Below are 17,450 nucleotides of genomic sequence, written 5' to 3' on the forward strand. Positions count from 1 at the left end.
CAAGGAAAAGGACCAAGCCACTTCAGCCAAACACCACAGCAAAAATATTGGTCCTATCCTGATCAGCTCTAGCAAAGGATGAACAGGGAGCCTAAACTTCAATCTTTGCCAGGCTGTGATGGGACATTTTAATCCCTCATCTGTCCACTCCCTACTGCAGTGTCAGAGAAGGCTGGGTAGAGAAGCTAGTACTTTAAAAAAAAAAAAAAGGTTTATTTATTTACGTGAGAGGTAGAGTTACAGACACAGAGAGGGAGAGACAAAGAGAGAGGTCTTACATCCACTAGTTCACTCCCCAAATGGCCACAAAGGCCAGAGCGGGACCGATCTGAAGCCAGGAGCTAGGAGCTTCTTCCAGGTCTCCCATGTGGGTGCAGGGGTCCAAGCACTAGGGCCATCTTCTACTGCTTTCCCAGGCCATTGGCAGGGAGCTGAATTGGAAGTGGAGCAGCCGGGACTCAAACCGGCAACCATATGGGATGCCGGCATTGCAGTTGGATGCTTAACCTGCCACACCATAGTGTCAGCTCCAGAAGCAGTACTTTTATTGACTATGGGCAGATATTGGTGGAGACCATGTGGGAAGCCTGGACTTCCACTCCCATCCAGCAGTAACGATACCCCTCGACCCCATCATGGGGGTAGCATTGGAGGAAACAAATTGGAGTATCAGGAATACTCTCAATAAAAAAAAAGAAATGAAGAGAACAAAACAGAAATTTTGGAAAATACAACAAACAATACTCAATGAATGGGCTTCATAGTAGACCTGAGAGGACAGAGCAAAGAATCTGTGAATCTAAAGATAGAACAATAGATACTATTCTAACTAAACAACAAACAAAATAAAGTTGTTGTCGTTTTTTTTTTTTTTTTAAGAGCTCAATTGGCCTGAGAATTATGGCAAAAGATCTAACATTTTTGTCATTGTCACTTCAAAAGGAAAAGAAAGAGGAAAAGAGGACTCAAAGTATAGTGGCTGAAAACTCCAGAAATTTGGGAAAAGTTATAAATCTGTGGAATGTAGAAACTAAGCAAATGCCATACAGGATAAACTGAAAGCAATCCACACAACTTCACATCAAGATACCCAAAACAAAAATAAATTAATTTGAAAACAGTGAGAAAGAAATAACACCTTATGAATAAGAGAAAACCAATTTGAATGACAGCTGATTTCTCATTAGAAAATATGAAAGGACAAGAGCTGATCAGGTCATTGTTTCTTATAGTGTCCATTTCACTTAACAGGTTTCCCCTTTGGTGCTCAGTTGTCACCGATCAGGGAAAATAAATGATATTTGTCTCTTTGGGACTGGCTTAATTCACTCAGTGTGATGTTTTCCAGACTCCTCCATCTTGTTGCAAATGACCGGGTTTCGTTGTTTCTTACTGATCAGCTCTTGTCCTGACTCTAGATGTACAATGTAATACTTTATCCTTTTTAGTATTTGTTGTTGTTGTTGTTGTTCTAGTACTAGTGGTTGAACTCTGTAATTAACACACAATTATTCTTAGGTGTTTAAATTTTAACTAAAAAGTGATCCCTGTTAAATTTAAGAGTGGGAATAAGAGAGGGAGGAGATGTACAATTTGTGACATGCTCAATCGGACTTGCCCCAAATGGTGGAGTTAGAAATGTGCCAGGGGATTCCAACACAATCCCATCAAGGTGGCATGTACCAATGACATCTCACTAGTCCAAGTGATCAATTTCAGCTCACAATTGATGGCTCTGATAGGTCTAAGAGTCAAAGGGATCACACAAACAAGACAAGTGTCTGCTAATACTAACAGATAGAATCAAAAAGGGAGAGAAGGATCCAACATGGGAAGCAGGATACACAGCAGACTCATAGAATGGCAGATGTCCTAAACAACACTCTGGCCTCAGAATCAGCCCTCAAGGCATTCGGATCTGGCGGAAGAGCCCATGAGAGTATTTTAGGCATGGAAAGCCAAGATACCATGGAAAAGAAAAAAGACCTAAATGAAAGATCTCTGGGAGTGAGATCCCAGTGGAAAGAACGGGGCCATCAAAGAAGGAGGTACCTTTCTCCGAAGGGAGGAGAGAACTTCCATTTGACTAAGACCCTATCAGAATAAGATCAAAGTCAGCGAACTCTAAAGGCTTCCATAGCCCTGACAACTCATGACTAGAGCCTAGGGAGATTACTGACGCCATAAACAGGAGTGTCAAATTGTTAAGTCAGCAGCAGGAGTCACTGTGTACTTACATCCCATGTGGGATCTGTCCTTAATGTGTTGTCTAATGTGCAGTGATGCTATAACTAGTACTGAAACAGTATTTTTACACTTTGTGTTTCTGTGTGGGTACAAACTGATGAGGTCTTTACTAATTATACACTGAATCGATCTTCTGTATATAAAGAGAATTGGAAATGAAAAAAAAAAACCTGGTGTTAAATTGGAAATGGCATAGAAAATTAATTAATTTTAAAAAAATATGTAGGATCTCTGTCTTTAATGTGCTGTACACTGTTATTTAATGCTATAACTAGTACTCCAACGGTAGTTTTTTCACTTGTGTTGCTATATGGGGCAAACTGTTGAAATCTTTACCTAGTATATACTAAGCTGATCTTTTTTTTTTTTTTAAAGGTCTTTTTTTTTCTTTTTTTTAAATTTTATTTAATGAATATAAATTTCCAGTGTACAGCTTATAGATTACAATGGCTTCCCACTCCCATAACTTCCCTCCCACCCGCAACCCTCCCCTCTCCCGCTCCCTCTCCCCTTCCATTTGCATCAAGATTCCTTTTCAATTCTCTTTATATACAGAATATCAATTTAGTATAAAGATTTCAACAGTTAGAAAATGGGTCTTGATGTGAATGGAAGGGGAGAGGGAGCGGTAAGGGGGAGGGTTGCAGGTGGGAGGGAAGCTGTGGGAGGGGGGAAGCCATTGTAACCCATGAGCTGTACTTTGGAAATTTATATTCATTAAAAGTTTCATAAATGAAAAAAAAAGTTAATAAAAAAAAGAAAATATGAAAGTCAGAGGACTGGTAGGGGCAGCGTTGTGGCATGGTGGGTGAAGCTGTTGCCTGAGATGCTGGCATCCCATATGGGTACCGGTCTGAGTCCTGCCTGCTCTAACTTCTAATCCAGCTCCTTGATAATGGCCTGGGAAAAGCAGTGGAAGATGGCCCAAGTGCTTGGGCCCCTGAAATCCATGTGGGAGACCTGGAGGAAGCTCCTGGCTCCTGGTTTTGGCCTAGCCTAGCCTAGCCCAGCGGTTGTGGCCATTTGCAGAGTGAACCAGCAGATAAAAGCTTGCTTACTTGCTCCCTCTCTCCCGGCTGGTGCTGTGGTGCAGTGGGTTAAGCCATAGCCTGCAGTGCTGGCATCCTCATATAGACACAATTTGAGTCCCAGCTGCTCCACTTCCAATCCAGCTCCCTGATAATGTGCCTGGGAAAGCAGAAGGGTTCTTGGGCCCCTACCACTCACATGGGATGAAGCTCCTGGCTCCTGGCGTCAGCCTGGCCTAACCCTGGCTGTTGAGGACATTTCAGGAGCAAAGCAGTTGATGGAAGATTTCTGTCTCTTCTCTCTAACTCTTTCAAATAAATAAATCTTTAAAAAAAAAAAAAGAATTGGTACACCAATTTTCAAGTGCAAAAGAAAAAGAACTGTCAACCCCAAATCCAGTGAAAATATTCTTTGAGAATGAAGGTGAAATCAAGACATTTCTCAAATGAAGGAAAACTAACAGATTTTATTAGCTGCAAACCTGAAGTGTCCAAAGGAAATTCTCTAAACAGAAAGAAAACAATGTAAGAAAGAATCTGGCAAAACCATGAAAGAAGAATTTGGTAGGCAAAAATATATACATAAACACAATAGACTTAGAGTCTTGTCTTAAATTTTTCTAAATTACATTTGATAACTCAAGTAAAAATTATTAACACTGATGTGATTTCAAATGTATATGGAGAAAATATTTAAGACACTTACATTGTTAATCAGAGAGGGTTAACAGGATGGAGAAGGAAGTAAGCTTTCTATACATCACTCACTCTGGTAAAACGACACCACCAGTAGACTCTGATTAGTTATGTATACCTCACATAATACCTAGAGCATCTACTTAAATTATGCAAAGAGATACACTAAAAAAATGACAGATAAATAAAAACAGAGCTTCATAAAATGCTTTAGAACCACTACAGTAAGGCAGGCAATATGAGACAGAAAACATAAAAGTAAAACAGCAGACATAAGCCCTAACATACTAATTATTAAATGATTATTTAAATATAAATAGTCTGCCCGCCCCTCGTTGACGTGTGACGTCAGAGTCGCCACGGCGAGCTATCCATACAGGCAGGGCTGCCCAGGAGCCGCGGGACAAGCCCCCGGAGCATCTCCGGGTAGGTACTACCCTGGACCCACAGGAGGACAGTATGGCAGTGGGCTCCCCACCAGAGGTGGTTATGGGGGTCCTGCCCCTGGAGGACCTTATGGACCACCAGCTGGGGGAGGGCCCTATAGGGGCATCCCCCCTGGAACTCCAGGAGGACCGTATGGTGGTGCAGCCCCAGGAAGTCTCTATGGTCTGCCACCTCCAAGTGCCTATGGTGCCCAGCAGCCTGGGCCTTATGGACAGGGTGGCGCCCCTCCCGGTGTAGATCCTGAGCCCTCAGTTCACCCAGCTTCTGGTCTCCCGCTACTGCCCACGTTCTGCCAGTCCCGCCATGCAGCTCGACCGCTTCATCCAGGGGTGCACTCAGCTGCAGGTGCTGACCGAGGCCTTCCGGGAGGACACCGCCGTACAGGGCAACATTCAGCTCAGCTTTGAGGACTTCGTTACCATGACAGCCTCTCGGATGCTATGACCCAGCCCACCTGTGGTGTGGAGTGCGCCAGGGGCCTCTCCCAGCTCCCTAGAGTGGGAGAAGCATGTGGGCCTCTCTTCTTTTCCTCTCCTAGAAAAAGATTCTCCTTTGCTTGACACAGCCCTCAGAGGGGTAGGAGTCTTGTGTCACAGCCACCAAATAGTGGGGGACCTAGGTTGAGGCCACACAGATGGGGGACCTGATGTAGGAGAGAATGAAGTTGGAAGTCCTGACAACCCTGAGCAGTTAGTGGCACAGCCTGGCACCAGGAGCAGGTGCTCCAGTCATTGCAGTGGAGTTAGTGTGGCCTGCTGGACACTGTTTTGTATGGTAAAGGTGTATTTTTAGTGCTACCTGCTAGCTAATTTCAACTTTAGGAATAAAATTAGATTAAAATAAAAAAATAAATATAAATAGTTTAAAACACTATTTAAAAAACAGATTGATAAAGCAGATTAAAAGACATGATCAAACTATATGCTGTCTACAAGATATTTCAATTATGATATAGGCGGGTTGAAACTAGAAGGCTGGAAGAGATAATCATGACAATATTAATTAAAAGAAGGGGTGGCTATATTAATCTCAGATAAAATAAACTTCAGAACAAAGATATCCTTTTTTCATCATGATAGAACAATTAGACTGAAAATAACTAAGGATATGGAAGAACTCAGTAACACCATCAACCAACGGAATACAATTGACAATTAAAGAACATGCCATTGAAAAACAGTAGAATGTGATCTTCTCAAGTGCTCATGCATACTAAGACATATCCTAGGTCACAAGACAAACTTCAGCAAGTTGAAAGAACTGAAATCATAAAGAATATCTTCTGTGATCAAAATGGAATCACACTAGAACTCAGTAGCCAGTAAAAGGAAAATCACCAAACACTTGTAAATTTTAATACACACTTGTAAATAATCCATGGGCCAACTATGAAGTTTCAAGAGAAATAAAAAAAAATACATAGATCAAAAAAGAAAATACAATATAAAAGCTTATGTGACATAGCTAATGTAGCATCAAAAAGGTAGACCCATATAAATATGCATTAACTGGCCCCTGCACAGAATGCAAACCATTTACTCAACAGCACTATATACCTATTAATGTGAGTCTCATACTTCATACAAAAATTTACTAAAATGGATCAAGGAATTAAATGTAAAAGTATAAGTATTTGGGGGGGAAGAAAACCAGAAAGTCTTTGGAATTTGGGACTAGGCAAAGAATTTCTTAGACTTGACAACAAAATACAATCTAAAAAAATGAAAACTTGATAAACTGGATTTCATAAAAACTTCTGTGAAAGACCCCATTAAACAGATGAAAAGACAGAATACAGACCAGAAGAAAATATTTGGTAACCATATATCCAATTAGAATTTCTATTTAATAAATAATAAAGTTTTTAAATGATTTATTTATTTGAAAGGTACAATTACAGAGAGAAAGGGAGTGTGGGAGGGAAATGGAGAGAGAGAGAGAGAGAGAGAGAGAGAGAGAGAGAGGGAGAGAGAGAGATGGAGAGAGAGAATCTTCCATCCATCATTTCACTCCCCAAAATGGCCTCCCAGTAAGAGCTAGAACAGGCTGAAGCTAGAAGCCTGGAACTCCATCCAGGTCTCCCATGTGAGTACAGGAGCCCAAGCACTTGGACCATCTTCTGCTGCTTTCCCAGGTGCATTAGCAGGGAGCAGGATCAGAAGTGGAGCGTCTGGTATCTCAACTGCACTCTTATGGAATGCTGGCATCACAGGCAGCAGCTTAACCTGCTGAGCTACACCACTGGCCCTAATAATACATTCTTAAAACTCAGGCCGGCGCCGCGGCTCACTAGGCTAATCCTCCGCCTTGCGGCGCCGGCACACTGGGTTCTAGTCCCAGTCGGGGCACCGATCCTGTCCCGGTTGCCCCTCTTCCAAGCCAGCTTTCTGCTATGGCCTGGGAGTGCAGTGGAGGATGGCCCAAGTGCTTGGGCCCTGCACCCCATGGGAGACCAGGAGAAGCACCTGGCTCCTGCCATCGGAACAGCGCGGTGCACCGGCCAAAGCGCGCTACCGCGGCGGCCATTGGAGGGTGAACCAACGGCAAAAAGGAAGACCTTTCTCTCTGTCTCTCTCTCTCACTATCCACTCTGCCTGTCAAAAAAAAAAAAAAAAAAACTCAACAGTAAAAGACCAAATTAGAATTTCAATTAGAAAATGAGCAAAAGACATGAACAGACATTTCACCAAAGAGAATATGCAGATAGCAAAGAAGCAGATGAAAAAATGTACAATATCATTAACCATGAAGGAAATACAAGTCAAAACCAAAATGAGATATCATACCTACTTGAATGGCTAAAATAAAAAATAGTAGTAATATCAAATGCTAACAAGAATGCAGATTAGTTAGATTACTGCTCTATGGAAAACAATTTGGTAGTTCCTTATATAGTTCAACATGTACTTCTGGGCATTTATGCCAGAGAAATGAGATAATCTATCAAAATGAAGTAAAACTTGCCCTAAAAGATACCAGAGCTAAGTGTAAGGCTTGGCGTTAGAATCAATGGTGACAACAAAGGAAGAGAATAGCCTTGTCACCAAACAAAATAAAGGAACCATCACAAAAACTCACAGCTATTGAGAACGGAGTTTGGTTCCCATCAATGCCTCAATTCTGACTGTGCACTTGTGAATTATTTTTCTGACTCTAAACAAAACCGCTTCAAGTCCTTTCTTCTCTTCTAAAAGTTTGTCATGTTTCTCCCTCCTCAGCAGATGACCTTGCTTATTTTATTGAGAAAATACTGACAGAGCAAACTCTTCTCTTCTCATCCCAGCCATTCCTATACTCAGATTTCTTTCTGTACCTGTTCCTGTCTAAAACAAACCTCTTCACTTCTATTTAGGATCCTATTCCAGTCACCCACTAGAGGACTTCAGTTTTGCAACTATTCCCTGCTCTCCTGTATTGTTTTTTCTCATCTCTAGGTAAGCATATCCTTCACCATACAAACATGTAATTTCTTTCATTCAACAAACAAAAAACTTCCAAGATCCTATAGTCCCTCTGGCACCCTAATTTAAGGCTTCTTAACTTCGATACATACAAATCCCAACTCTTAATCTCCCACACCTTCTTTCACCAAACTGTCACCTAAAGACTTCTCAATTTCCAGGAACAACCTCATTATCCACTTAGTCATACAAAATAAAAATCCTATGAGTCACTCTTGATTCTCACATTTTATTTTCTCAACATATCAAATCCACTAACAAATTCTATCAACTTCCTTTTTCAAAATATTCCCTAACCCAGCAGCTTAGTCCAAGCTGTCACCATCTCTAGCTCAGAATAGTACACTAGCCTATAGAACCCTCCTGCTCCTTCTTTGATCTCTACAGTACACCTGTTACACTGTGGCTAGAGAGTCGTTTCAAAAATGTGAAGCAAATTAAGTCACTTCCGTGCTCAACAGTCCAATTCTTCACCTTCCTTGGAATAAATTCCCAATTCTGTACAATCATGCATCTTCAAGTCCCTAAGTGATATCAACTGGATACTCTCTGAACTTTCTCCCTACCATGTTTTTCCTCACACCATTCTAGTTAGATTAACCTTTGTATATTTACTGACATGGGAAGTGGTTATTATAGAAAGACAATTTTAGAAAAACAAAACCAAAACTTTGTATATTCTTGCACATAAACTAAGGCTATCAACATTTTGAAAAGTAGTTATCTTTGAGACAATGAATTATGAGTGATTTATTTTTTCTTAATGCTCTCAGTATTTTCTCTAATAAACTTGTGATGTGCTTCTATTAATGATGTTTAAAAATTATGATAGGTTTAAGCCACTGAACTCTTAGAATTATTTTAATTTTACACATTTATGGGCTATAGTATGATGGTTTGATACATGTATTCCATGTGTGATGATCAAATGAAGTTAGTTAGCATTCACATCTCCTTAAACATCTAAAAAAGATTATACTTAATAGTTGCCCATATTTATGGGATAAAATATGATAGTTCAATAACTGTATATACTGTATACTGATCAAATCAGGGTAGTTAATGCTTCCCTCTCCTAAGATACACTACAGAAAGGATTAACACAATGTGGTTTATCCATACAAGCAAATACTATTCAACAATGAAAAGGAACAAAATACTGAATAAAATACAAATGCCAAAAAATTACACTAAGTGAAAGAAGTCTATTGCAAAAAACCACATATTATAAAATTCTTTTTATATGAAATGTCCAGAATAGACAAATCTGTAGGCAGACAGCAAATGAATGGTTGCTTGGGGCTGGGTAAGGTAATAGGAATACATTGTAAACAGGCATGGGAGAATTTTTTTGTATGGTGAAAATATTCTGAAACTAGATTGTGATGATGGTTACATAATCTCACAAATTTGCCAAAAATTTATTGAGATGATTTTAAACAATCATTTAAGACATTTAAAACTTGAAAATGGGTAAGTTTTATGATACGCAGATTATACTTCAATTAAGTTGTACAAAAAAGAAAAGATTGCATGCCAGCAGATCTTTGTTAAATTTTGCTATCATTTTTAGATCAAAATATTAAATCTGACTTGATCTCTTAACAAAAGTTTTTTGTAAAACCAGCAAGTGACTCTTTCTAAAATTTAATGAGAAGTCTGTCTATAAAAGGTACTCCCCCAATCACCTGTCTCTTTTCAATGGCCTGAAATTACTGACTCCTGGCTCATTTACACTAACATTATGGGCAGGAAACAGTTGTGAAACTCATCATCTTCATGCAAGTGAGCTATAAGGCACCCAACTTGTGATAATTTGCATCAACCAAGTCTTGGTGTTATCTAGGCATAGCATAGTTAAAGGAAAACAAATTTCAACTTGAAATGAGTTCAGTTGTTCTCACACTCCCCCCAAGACTATTGTGTGACAGTAGGGAAGGATAGTGTATATGTGGAGTGGGGCCCACAGAATTGGCTGGCAGGTCTTTTGTATTTGCACAATGAGTGATAAAAAGCTAATCATATTTCTTCTCAATCAGGGTGGGCAACAGAAACTAGGCATAGCTGTCAGATGTAGTGGGGCAGAACAAGCTTGAGAATTTTTCATTTGAATAGGCTTGGTACTCATTGTGAAGACTTGCATGGCAATTATTAATTATATTTAGGATATTCAGAAATTACTAAACAGAATCATGAGTTTTCATTTTATCTAAAGAGCAGTGATAAATAATTTAGCTGTCATTTGTATTTTAATAAGGCATAACAATAGTACATGTAAGAAATGATTAAAGTCCAAATGAATACCACTATCAAATCAAGCTGCAGCTCAATCAAACTGATGATCCTGACTCTCCTCACCTCACTACAAATACATTTAGGACATAAATTTAAATATATGTTTTTATAGTTATTAAAATCACCTCAAAGGAATTTTTTTCTCTAGTTTAAAAAATACTCTTTTCAGTATGCAAATCAAAGCAAAGGTTATAACCTATCAGTGAAGATAAAGTGTAAAGATCAAAAGAAGAAAATACTAAATTAGCTCGATCAGCTGAACACAGTTTTATGGGCTGACCAGGATATTATTCATGTGGCTATTAAACACCTGATGGCACAGGTTCTCAGAAGAAACATTATACTTAGCCCCATAGCCTCACTGAATATATTGTCTGCCGTGTCAGTCTCAATTTAATTTTGGTAGAATCTACTCTGGAGATGCATTTTAAACACAGAGTACTATACTCTTAAGCAGATATATTGTTTCATGTCCTAGTAATACAACCTTTATCGTTAAAGAAACTATTACTTATTTCTTGACCTCAGCCTAACAGCTTGAAAATCTCACAAAAGTATTCTGAAAACCCATTGCAGTCACCCTGGCAACACTTACAGAAACTACAGACACATGCCAGGCGATATTTAGGGGGTAGTCAGCTCCCATTCCTCTCTCAAATTCTGGAATTGATTCCCACCATTTCAAAATTCATAAGTCAACAAAATAGGACATGGGACAGGCTTTTGGTGCAGCAATTAAGACTTAGAATGCCTATATCCTATATCGGAGTGCCTGGATTTGAGTCCTGCCTCTATTTCCAACCCAGTTTTTTTGCAAATATATACCCTGGGAGGCAGCAGGTGATGTCACAAGTATTTGGGTCCCTGCCACCCATGTGACAGTCTTGGATTGAGTTCTGGGCTCTTGATTTTGGCCTGGCCCAGTTACAGCTGTTGCAGGCATTTAGGGATGGAAATCACCCTCTGTGTCTCTGCCTTTCAAATGAAATGGAAATTTAAAAATAAAAATAAAATAGTGAGGATAAAGAGATTACATTCTATTCCTGTTACTAATAGGCATGGGATGGCTGAAGTTATTAATGGTATTGCTGACCCAAAGGAGCTAAGAAATACAGTTTGTTCTGGAGCGAAATCACTGCAGAAGCACAATTCAAATAACCCTGGTTTCATTAAGGAAACTCTGCCAGCAAGCTTAATATCAGCAACATGACAGAAAGGTATCAGCTTTCCAAATATATTTTCACATAGGAATAATTAGAAACACAAACCTGAAAAGCAACATTCTCACAAATAGAAAGCAAAAAAAGCACAGTAATAGAATTTTGATATGTAAACCCTATTACAGGATACTTGCATTGTGAATTTAAGTATAATTCCCTACTACTACCTAAACCTTTTCCTGGCAATTTATTAGATGCTTATGAAGACACATGAACCACTCCTTCCCAATAGACCATGCCATATGGTTCACTGAAGTAGTCTATGCCATTACTGCTGTATAAGATATAAAGAGAAGATTTTAGAATTACACCTTACCAACAAGAGTAGAAAGAATGAGAGCTTCACATTGTAGTATTTAAAAAGTCTAATTTCACCAACTCAGGTTTCAATTTTCTCTTCAAAGAATCTGGCTCCTCATTTAAATGCGAATAGATACATACTATAGATTTGCATTCAAAGTTCTACAAGTTCATTCTCTGAAAGGCTATTTTCTAGAAATGTATTTATCTACAATTTACAGTTTCTGAAATCTAAATTATCTCACATCACGTGCATACGCCTTGGGCTTTCTTACCTCTGCAGTTTTGCTCACATCCATTCTATCTGGCTAAAATGCTCTTCTGGAACCTCTAAGTCCCCTCGTTGAAGTCATTTTCATTCAAGGTCCAGAACTTGCATGAAGTTTTCCTAGTTACTGGAGGCTAAAGTGAAGCAGCCTCTTTTCTGTATTCATACAGACCGTGAACACCTGCTTCCTGTACTCGTGATTACAGTGTCTTTCAAACTGTAACTTCCCTGAAAGCACAGGCCACGTGTTAGAGGCACACAGCAGAACCTTCCACTCTGTGCTGCAACATCCCCATGAAGCAGGTAACCACCCCCAGGGACAGAGCATCACTAAGTCTTGAGGCAGCAATCTCACACATGCTTGGGTGCTTTCCAGTGCCTGGGAGTGCTTAATCATTGTTGAGTGCTCAGTATCTATTTTCTTCCTCCTGAGGAAACTCTCTCTGAATTAAATGCACATATAATGTAGAAAACAAACCTAGCTATGCCATGTTACTGTGCAATCAAAATCCCTTGAAACCAATTTATTCCTCAATCTAACAGAAATGTCAAGACTCAAAAATTAATAAGTGCAATTCCTAATAGATTGAATAAATGGTATTTCAGTAGTAAATATTGTCATCAATTTAATACCTTTCTCAATAATCCTTAATGTTTCCTAATCACTGTTTAACTTAATGTGGCTTTTTCCACATTGGGATAAAAGTTTTTCTATGGAAAAACTGTCCAATCCTCCAAAATGTCTGGAAACTTCTGGTGGTCCCAGGGGGGAGAAGAGATAAACATTTGCAAATGAAATGACTTGAAACAATTTAAGTTGACACTTCCGGAGAAAAACATTCCAGAATTTTAAAGAAAAAAATAATCACTGTCTTGAAACAAGCAACATGAAAGACTGTGTAGAAGATAAAGTAATTCCTTTTAAATAGAGGGATATAGGACTGATACAATATAAAAAGCTAAAAGGGTTTGGTCTTTCTCTTCCTGCATTTTTTTTTCATTTCCCTTCCTCTTTTTCTCCCTCTTCTTCCTTCCTCCATCTGTCCCTCCTCTCCCCTCCACTTCCTCCTTTCCATCCATTTATCCATCTGTATTGAAGTGGTATACAATTAGAGAGATAGAGGAAAGATAAGTTGTTTTGTTGATGGATATATTTTGATCACTGAGTTTTAGATAGGTGTCAGGAAAGAAACAGGAAAAACAGTACTGAATTGAATGGAACCGATGTCCAACAAGAGATGGTTACTCAGTTGAGGAAAATGAATAAGGGGCAAAATGAATATAATTAGGCTAGTGCTCAGTAAGCAGTTGTTGAATGAAAGCATGGAAGACCAAGTCAGTCAGTAAGTGGGACAGTCTTGAGGCTAATGGTAGTCAAGGTCAGCCAAGAGGAACCTGCAGCTGTGGAAACTTTAAATTCCATGACTTGCTATGGGCATCTTGTCTCATCGCTGCTCCCTGAGTTCATCCTTGGCCACCTTTAGTCCTAGCAATAGTCCTCCTAGGCCACGCAGACTTTCAGTGCAGTACTACTCTGACAGGTTTTCTTTAGCTACTGCTTTTAATTCTGCTAGCAGTAGAGTTTTTCTGTCACAAGGTTTGCTTCTCAACCATCAATGTGAGATTCAGTTTCTATCTTCTGGTGTACACATGAAACCACCTTGCCCATGCTGCAGTTTGGCAGTGTGCGTGAGAATGGGGAGTGTGTCTGTTAACAGCTGGAGTGTCCCACGACAGCTTTCCCCTGTCATAGCGTTGTCTTCTACTCACTCTCTGCCTTTCAGTGTTTCCTCTAGGAAGACATGATTGTTGCTCTGTACATCTAACAAGGGCCTCTGGCAAACATAAAACTTTTCTGCCCTAAGATGACCTCATCCTTGGCTCATTCCCTCCTAATCAATATTCCTTTCTCCTCTAAAACACAGTTATATTATTCAAAATTTTGCCGTGAGTGGGTTCCCTTGCAGCAATCACAAACACAGGATTAGACACAAAGCCATTTTTAAAAAGAGTTGATAAGACTTTGGGAAATATTCTTGAAGCAAGGGCGGTGAGGCAGTAGGAACATCAGTCTCGGCTACAGAGGGGGAATGAGCAAGTCACAGGTGCCTCAGGGCCAGTGTCCTCACCTGTAAAGTGGAGACAGTAAATACCTCATATATCTACTGGGAAAGAGACTATCTACCTCAAACCACCATGAGATATCACAAGAGGTAACATGTTGGGGGATAGCAAAAACTGCAGCACAACACAAGTGTTGGTGATTTTTGGTAGATGTATCAGTGGGGGCAATCTTTCAACTAACATCTGGGGTCTCCTATTCCAGTCTGAGCTTCAAATCTTACTTTGTCTTTTAGCTAATACAGATCTATTCTCTGGTCTCTAGATTGCCTTTATCACATCTTTAAGGACCCACATGTAACTGGTTAATGGAATCTGTGTTGCAACACACATCCTGGCTGACCCTGTGGGTAGCCTCTGCCTTTGCTCTCAACATACCACTTGGGCCCCACATATTGCCTCAGAACCCTTCACTGAGTAATTAAAATGGATGTAACTGGGGACAAATCACTGCTTTTAAGTGTAATATCCCTCACATTTATGAAGTGAATTCATAAAATGAAGTAAAAATAAAATCTCCCTCATAGACAAGTATGAGGTATTCCCATGAAAATACTGCCCTATATTTTCCTCCCCTTTCTAATTAAGATAGAAACAGTGATCTATACTTAGAACTCTATTTCCTGATCACTAATTTCATTTACAATTTTCACTTTTATCATATAGGTAGTACTAAAAAGGAAAAATAATGGAGAAAGATTTAAAATGAAAAGCAGCATTTCCTCATTCTTTCCTAACCTATGTCTTTTTTTTTTTTTTTTTTTTTTTTACAGGCAGAGTAGACAGTGAGAGAGAGAGACAGAGAAAGGTCTTCCTTTTCCATTGGTTCACCCCCCAATGGGCACTGTGGCTGGCACGCTGCGGCCTGCACAACGCACCGATTCAAAGCCAGGAGCCAGGTGCCTCCTCCTGGTCTCCCATGCGGGTGCAGGGCCCAAGCACTTGGGCCATCCTCCACTGCCTTCCCGGGCCACAGCAGAGAGCTGGACTGGAAGAGGAGCAACAGGGACAGAATCCGGCGCCCTGACCAGGACTAGAACCCGGGGTGTCGGCGCCACAGGCAGAGGATTAGCCTAGTGAGCCGCGGCGCCGGCCTAACCTATGTCTTAAAGCAACCACTCTACTTCTTTTTAGATCTTCTAGTGGTTACCTCCCTTGCATGAGTTAGTATTTTAATGTTGCTATTTATTGATGCATCAATTTAAAACATTATTTATTAAGTTTCTGTTAGGAAAGATGATTTAGCCTACTTATACTATACTTTACTCATTTGGACTTTGGATAGTTACTTTAGTTTTTCTGCTTTCCTAACCAATCAACTTTAAGATGTAATTCACATGAGAAAATGGAACCATGTTTTAAGGGTCCAGTTAGCTGAGCACTGACAAATGGTAGAGCCAGGTAAGTATCATCAGGGTCAGGATGTATGAGTAGAACATTTTGATCACTGCAAAAGTACCTTGTGCACTTTGTAGTCAATCCTACCTAACCTCTAGTACCAGACAACCTATAACCAGCTTTTGGTGACCACAGGCCCATTCTAGGATTATCAAATGCATTGGCTTCTTTCATTCAATAAAGTTTCTGACATTCACCCACATAGCTGAGTTCATCAGTCATTCATTTCTTTTCATTGGTAAGTAGGATTTCATCAACTGGATATAATACAATCTATGGATCCATTCACATGCTGATGAACCTTGAGGTTGTTTCCAGATTTTACTGCTGTAAAAATTCCTGTACAAGTCCTTCTCTTGAGTAAATACCTAGGCATGGAATTTCCCTCTAGGTCTCACTCACAACCAGGATGATTGCAAGTTCGATGTGTATGATAGCAATGTTTTAGGTTGCACAGGAGTGCCTGTCTCTGTCCTCTGGGCAAGGAGTGACAGGAGGCTACAAATGCTAGACTCGAGGACAGCTTTACTCTCAGTAGTACAAAGGACACAGAGTGAACTTCTCAGTCCTTTTGACAGTTTCTGTCAAGGTGTTCTTCAGTTTTCCCCTGGGGTCAAATGCCTGCAGCACTTGCTACTTGGGGATGAAGGAAGCAGAGGGTCTGTGGAGAGCCTGCTGATCCCATGGCAGACAATCAGTGAATGCCCACGGCACCCTCTTCCACATTCCTCCTTCCACATTCCTATCTGAGTCTGATGGCTCTGGGTTCCTCTTTTGGTTGTACCCGCATCCCCTGCCCCAGCCCCCATAGATTCTGGGATGCTGCTTCCTCTCTCTGATTACCTATTTTCTAGGAATTTGTGGAACTCACATTTACTGATGGTCCATTTCCCATTGCTGTCATGTATGCTAGGTTTGTTTAGTAGCTTGGGGTCTTGGTAAAGAAAAGAAAAATGATTAGCTTTGATGTACAGCCCTCACTGAAATTGGTGTATCTGATTCATTGTGGTGATCTAGCACCTGCTCCCAGCACTGAAACTCTTCTATCCCATTCATCAATGGGCACGACTGCTCAATCCCGTACACACCTTTGTATCTTCTCTTGGCCTCTTTGTAACATGTGATACTGTTTGGACTAGCTCCTTCCTGAAATGCTCTTTACATTTCCACAACACTACCCACCCCTGATGTTTGCCCATTTTCTGGCCACTAACTTCAGTTTCACTTCCACACTTTTTTCTGCTGTTCATCTTCTCACTCTACATGTAATCCTAGGTTTTATGATCCAATATAATCTTTTTAAAATTTTTACTGATTTATTTTACCTTGAAAGGCAAGGGTAGACAGAGTATAGGAGAGTGATATCTTCAGTACACTGGTTCATCCTCAAATTCAAATGCCTCCAACAGTTGGGGTTGGGCTAGGCAGAAGCTAGAGGCCAGGAACTCAATCTGGGTCTCTCACATGGTGACAGGGACCCAAGTACTTGAGCCATCCCTGCTGCCTCCCAGGGTGTGGAGCAGCAGAAGCTGCAATGGACAGTGGGGCCAGGAGTTGAGCCCAGGCTCTGATGCAGGATGCAGGTGTACCAAGTGGCAGCTTAACTGCTGCTCAACGTACTCTACTAAACCCCACATTTGGCAGTGTTTAGACAGCTCCTTTCTGAGAAGCCTTCCTTTATCCTGTCCTCACTGTCTCCATAGCACCCGATAGACTACTCTAGAACTTCTTGCACTGCACCATATTGTCTGCTCACTGATCTGCTTCCTCCTCCAGCCTGGAGCTACCTGAAAGCTCAGGACTCTGCTTCTTATCAACAGCAACTCCCCTGATATACAGCTGGCATTCAATAAATATTTGCTGGTTTGAACTGAAATCTTGGATATGAAAAGAGGTTTTATGTTTCATACATGTTATTACTGGTAATGACAGTGAAAATTTGTACTTTGAAGAAAAAATGTGCCAGGTA

At 40.3% G+C, this 17,450-nt stretch overlaps 1 protein-coding gene across 6 annotated transcripts in view; it reads right to left on the reverse strand.

Annotated features, from left to right (window-relative positions):
• Nucleotides 1–17,450, reverse strand: part of PIGN (phosphatidylinositol glycan anchor biosynthesis class N) — a 149,091-nt gene that overhangs the window by 15,690 nt on the left and 115,951 nt on the right. Inside the window, exon 29 of one of the 6 annotated variants that reach the window (XR_009866831.1) lies at nt 11,970–12,190. The exons of the other annotated variants lie outside the window; for them this stretch is intronic. The gene's annotated coding sequence lies outside the window, so the exon portion shown is untranslated. The remainder of the gene's footprint in view (nt 1–11,969; nt 12,191–17,450) is intronic. 6 annotated transcript variants of the gene reach the window in all.

The sequence above is a fragment of the Lepus europaeus genome, chromosome 9, assembly GCF_033115175.1.
Source record: "Lepus europaeus isolate LE1 chromosome 9, mLepTim1.pri, whole genome shotgun sequence".
Classification (NCBI taxonomy): Eukaryota; Metazoa; Chordata; class Mammalia; order Lagomorpha; family Leporidae; genus Lepus; species Lepus europaeus.